At 36.9% G+C, this 6167-nt stretch overlaps 1 pseudogene; it reads right to left on the bottom strand.

Annotated features, from left to right (window-relative positions):
• Positions 1-4018: 4018 nt before the first annotated feature.
• Positions 4019-5880, bottom strand: LOC149006098 (pentatricopeptide repeat-containing protein At5g66520 pseudogene; annotated as a pseudogene).
• Between the last annotated feature and the right edge of the window lie 287 nt (positions 5881-6167).

The raw sequence follows: 6167 nt of genomic DNA, 5'->3' as shown, positions 1-6167 counted from the left end.
ATGCTGGGCACAGGTGTAAAGCTCTTCTTCTCATTATTTGCATAAATTTGTGGCACATGAGGACAGTAACTGCAATGTGCCTTCGATTATGCTTGCTGTGGGATCCATGGTCATCACTGAAACAGCAAACCGTCTTTTATTGAGCACCAGAAGTCAGAACAAGGGAGATCAACCCTAATGAAGATCAGAGGTTCTGAAAAGATTGATGACGAATTCGATCAGATCATTCATGCCTGTGAGGTAGCTTGGCAAGTGGAGAACCCATATGGTAAACTCATGAGACTTTCCAGCTGTCCTGCATTGGTGATTACAATTGTAATTTGCATAGTTTGCAGGAATCAATACCATCTTTTTCTATGCACCTGTACTCTTCCAAACCATGGATTTCAAGAACAATTCTTCATTGTTACCAGCAGTCATTCTGTAGTTTGTGATTGTGGTAGATGATGAAGATGGGGATGTGGAAGGCAACCTTGTCATGGCAGCATCTCTTACCAGTCTGAAGCAGTGGCATTCTTAAGTAAGCATGGCTTAGGAATTGTGTCTGTAGAAATGAAAGAAAATGATTTGGATAGGTTAAGGCTTCCTCTCATGTCTGTTGCCAAAGAAGATGATGACTCTTCTGCTCCTACTTTCACAGTCACAGTGGTATAGCTTACACTGTTGGTTCATATAATATTTCTTATGTTTTGCGCAGCGTCATTGGTAAGCCTAATGGATCTATATTGCTACTTTACCTCACCAGGATGCAAGAGTTGGTGTATTGGCTGGAGTTTCCGCTTCCCACAGAGCAAAGACAGTTCTTGCTCTTTCATCACCTAGTTCTAAGCCAGATAATTTCAAAAGGCCAGTGGTTTCTGATTTTCTGACTCTTTCATTGTCGTTGACAAGGTTGGAAGGAAATTACTCCTTCAAGGAACCGCTCAAATGTTCTTCACCCAGGTGAATTATACAAATTCTAGCTTTTCAATGGTATCAATAGTGGTTTTAATCTACTTACTACCTGGTTTTCAATGGAACTCTTTAAGACATAATTAAGAACCTAGAACTGAATAAAAACCCAGGTTCTTGAGACTGGCAAGATCATCTTTCAGAAGCAAAAATTTCCCCCATTTACGCTTGATTTTTTAAACTCCTGGGGATGGAAACTAAACAAATTTTCTGTTGAATTTGAATGTAATTTGTGTAGTCCATCCTTGGGATTATCCTATTGAAGTATTTAAAGACCCTGGAACCTTAACTGCGACAGAAGCTCTCATTACAGTGGTGATGATGTGCACATTCGTGGCAGGCTTTGCATGGTCATGAGGACCGATGGGTTGGTTTAACTCCTTGTGAGTCTTCCCTGTTGAGACAAGAGCAGCAGGATTTGGCTTTGCAGTGAGCGACAATATGTTCTGCACATAGCCCAGACACTTCTGTTCCATGCTATCTGGGATCTTCTTCTTTTTTGATCGCTAGTTACCAAAATCAAGACAGGCCAATGCGCAGGTGACATGTTAGTGTTAAAATCCCACATCGATCAACTACAGCAAGAGATGAGGGAGAGAAGTTATAAAAGAAAAGAAAGTAACTCTTGTCGTTTTGTGCAGTATATTGTATTTATTGAGTCTGTATTTATGACTGATAAATTGGATTAGTGACCACTGAGGAGTTTCCCTTTCAATGTTAACTTTCCTTCCTCTTTCCGCTAATAGCCTTTTTCTTTTTGTTTTTTAGGTAACATTTTCCTCTAATAGCCATCAGCAATTCAGCATATGCAAGCCTTGTGGACATTAAACACTTTACCCTCTTTGCCCAATGGAGATAATATCAAATAGTTTCAAACCACATTAATTTTTATTTCATATTGAAACCCAACCCAATTAGTCTGATTCACCCTATGTGGTAGACCCCGATTATAGTAAGATAACCATTTGAAAGGGATAGAAATTATAAGGGTAAATCACTTACCTCCGCTCTTAGTTGGATAAATAGCACTTACACCCTCTCTTAGTTGGATAATATCACTTACCTCCTCTCTTACCTAGTAAATATATCAAACACCTCTCATCGGTTAACTTTCTCAGTTAAATTTAACTTTTATTATTAAATATTTTTTTAAACCCCAAAATACCCTTAGCTAAAAATATTTGTTTTATTTATCTTAAATTACAAAAATCACCATAACAGTTAAAATACTAAATTACCCTCAATTAAATAATTATTATGACCAAAACACCACGGTTAAAATCTAAATTATCTTTAATTATTAAAAGCCCAACATACCTTCTTATTTTTTTAAAATTTTCTCAAACAATTATTAAAACACGTACTACTATCAAGTAAAATTAAAAATGCAATTAGAAAAAAAAAAAAAAAAAAAAAAGGTATGTTGATAAAATTAAACACTTACTACTATTTTGGGTTTTTTTAAATGTTTAATAAATATTTTTTTAAAAAGAGTATTACACGCTAGGTAAAAATTAACGTGAACATTACACGCTAAATTTAACTGATTAAATAAATCATTAGTTTTTTTTTAATTGCTTGATAAATATTTAAAATAAAATAAAAAGTATGTTGGTCTTCTAATAATTAAAGATAATTTGAGTTTTACCTATGGTGTTTTGGATATAATAATTATTTTAATTGAGGGTAATTTAGTATTTTAATTGTTAGGGTGATTTAAGTTAAATTTAACAGAGAAAATTAACAGAGGGGAGATGTTTGATATATTTGCTAGGTAAGAGGGGAGTAAGTGATATTATCCGACTAAGAGGGGGTGTAAGTGCTATTTGTCCAGCTAAGAGGGGAGGTAAGTGATATTTACCCAAATTATAAAGATAATCATTAACCAACCAAACCCCTCCCTTGATTTAGTGTGATTCGATTCCAGTTGTGATTTTGACTCAAGCATACCTTCCCTTGAATTATACATTAAAGATGGTAGGAGCTAAAATCAATTTTTGAGGGTTTTTGGTTAAAGATTGCACACTGTTATAGATAAACGAATGCAATAACAAGGTTTTTTGCGACAATTGCAACGAGAGACTGAATTTCAAATAAGGGGTTGCATTCAAATATGGGTTTTGAAACCACAAAATCTAAAAATTTATTGAAAAACGTTCCAAAGCTTGAGAGGTGCACGTTGAAAAACAACTAACATTTACCTTGCAATTGGAAATGAATGAAATCTGCAATAAAAATTCAATTTTTATTGAATTTCTTCTATATCTTCATTTTAACATATAAATTATTTCCGTTGCTTTGGGTTTTTTGATCAATAGCTGTTTATATAATTCAACACTTTGTTAGGTTCGATTATCCTTGATTCTTACACAACACTAATGATGTCTGAAATGCACCAAAAACCTTCCCTACTTTTCAAGTAGCAGAAGACATATAGAAAGGGCTCTAGTTCCCCTTTCCATGGATTTCAATCCTCTTAAATCCTATGCAATGCCCACTAATTGATGGTGCACAATTAAACTTGGAAGCCCTTTACATAGAGAGAAGTCACAAGAGCTATCTATAAGTGGATGCATATTTATTATTTGAAAGTTTTTTATTTTCATATGTAAAATATACCAAATTAATAAAGTCAAATTTTTGGAATCCATGGATTCAGATAACCATACTGTTTTTCAAGATGAATCTATAGGTTTCAAATCTACAGATTCAGGATAACCAAATAGTTTTTCAAGATGAATCCATAGATTTCATTCCACATATTCAAATAACCAAGCAGTTTTCATGATGAATTCATAGATTTCTTTCACTAGATTCAAGTAACCAAACGATTAATTTTTTGAACCATGAATCTATAGATTTGAAATCTCATTTCACTTCAAATCCATTCATGTAACCAACAGGGGCAATGGAATAAAAAATGTGTCTTTGTTAGTATCCCATTTTATGTTATGGAAAACCATTACTATCACATATAATACTTATTTGTGATAGAAGCCCATTTCCTTCCTTAAAGGTTACATAATGTATTTTTCCATCGCGAACGAATACAAAGAGAGTCTACCCAATGGACAACAAATAGAGCAAAATTGCGCAACATAAAGTAGTGTGTCAGTGCTTTCAAGCCTCCATTTTGGGGTGCCAGTGCAATTTGCTCTAAAAGTTATAATGCCTTAACTTTATGGAAAGAACCCAAAAACTAGTATGAAATTCATTAAATTTTGCTTTCTGGAGGCAGATATAAAAGCTTAACAAAATGATATCCAGATAGATACAGGACCAGACACAAAAACTGGGAACGTCTAGGAAAATCATGAATCCTTAGCCAGACTCTTTTGAGAAACAAATTAAATTAATTTACTGATTCCCATGTTGCTCCACTACTAATGAAACTTGATCCTCGGACCTTTTTCACATTTTGATTGACCATCAAATTCCTCACCCTTTCCGCATCATCCCATTTCTCATTCAAAACGTATATATCACATATTAGAGAATAAACCCCTCCATCGTTGTCTGGCTTCACAACCTGCAAAATCTGTTCAATGATTCTCTCAGCAATCTCAAACTGCTTATGCAATTTACAACCAGCCAGGAAAGAACTCCACACTATGATATTTGGCTCAAGTTTCATTGTCTTGATGACTTGATAAGCTTCTTCTAACAACCCTGCTTTGCCTAATAAATCCACCATACACCCATAATTTTGAATCCTTGGTTCCAACCCATAATCTTCCACCATACTACGGAAGTATTTCTGGCCTTCATCGACCAACCCAGCATGTGTACATGCACTAAGAATCCCCGTGAAGGTGATCTCATTGGGTCTAATCCCAGCTTCTTTCATCTTCTCAAACATCGAGAGAGCCTCTTCTGCACGTCCGTTCTGAGCCAGTCCGCAGATCATTGCACTCCAAGACAGGACATTCCTCTCCTCCATCCTCTCGAAAATCAGGTAAGTGCTCTTCAAAAGTCCACACTTAGCATACATGTCGAGCAGAACTGTCCCAAGCGACACATTCAATTGCCACCCGTTCTTCAATGCAAAACCATGCATTGATTTGCCCAACAACAATCCAAGAGAACCCATATGAGCACATGTTGCTAACATCGAACCTAAGGTCACTTGGTCTGGTTTGAAAGGCTCATTTACCATCATTTCACGAAAGAGTGCCAGCCCACGTTCCCAGTCACCAAGACTACACATATACCCGGCAATCATGGCAGACCATGACGCAAGGTCTCTATCAGGCATACTTTCGAAGATCAGACGAGCTTTGTCAGCGTCACCCGACCTGAAATAGCCAGTGATCATAGTATTCCACGTGACAGTATTCTTGTGAGGAATTTCGTCGAACAGCAAACGTGCATCATCAAACGAAGCAACAACATACGAATTGAGAAGAGACGTAGCAACATAGACATGAGAATCGAAGCCGATTTTGAGGAGATGAGAATGTAGATGACGGATAAGATGAAGGTTTAGCAAATGGGTACAAGACTTCAAAGTGAACAAGATTGAGTGGCTATCGAATGGGATGGATTGACGCTGCATTTGAACATAGATTTTCAAGGCTTGGCAAGGAGTGGGAGCTCTTCTTATGGCCAAAGCCCATGAACTGAAGGGTTTTTGGAAAAGCAGCCGCATAATTTATGGTATCCGTTGTTGTTCGACTCTAAAAGGCGAGAGTAAATGACAAGCAGAGATGGTGCTTGTCTACTTCGGCTTAGCATCAATGACGCGTTAGACGCCATTCATCATCAATATTGAGCTCCAGCAAATCCAAAAACCCAGTTCAACAACAACGGAAACCCAGAAATAATCAATTCCGTTGTTTATCAATTCAATAATCTTAAAGATACCAGAAACCCAGTTTCAGTTCAGTTCCCACTTCCCATTGTCCGCCACTCGGTACATGTAGCTCCTCTCACTCAACAGGCCTCGCAGCAGGAGAGTCAAAGATTCCGAGTTCGTTAGGCCTAGGCCCTAGGGGGTGAAAATGTAAAACCAGAATGATGAATCGGCGATAAACATGGGCATGGCATAACATTCATACACCCAGGGGCTTTAAAAGCGTTGGGCTGCGTGTTAAAGTATAAATGGGCCATAATTGGAGGATAGATAATAAATGGGCTTTAATAGAGTTGGGCTGTGTGAATTTAAGTATAAATGGGCCACAATTGGAGGATAGATAACAAGTGGGCTTTAAACTAGT

This window comes from Hakea prostrata, chromosome 9, assembly GCF_041222555.1.
Source record: "Hakea prostrata isolate BN-2017 chromosome 9, UWA_Hpros_2, whole genome shotgun sequence".
NCBI classification, from domain to species: Eukaryota; Viridiplantae; Streptophyta; class Magnoliopsida; order Proteales; family Proteaceae; genus Hakea; species Hakea prostrata.
The sequence above is the reverse complement of the archived record's forward strand: the minus strand, read 5'-3'. Positions and strand labels throughout refer to the sequence as shown.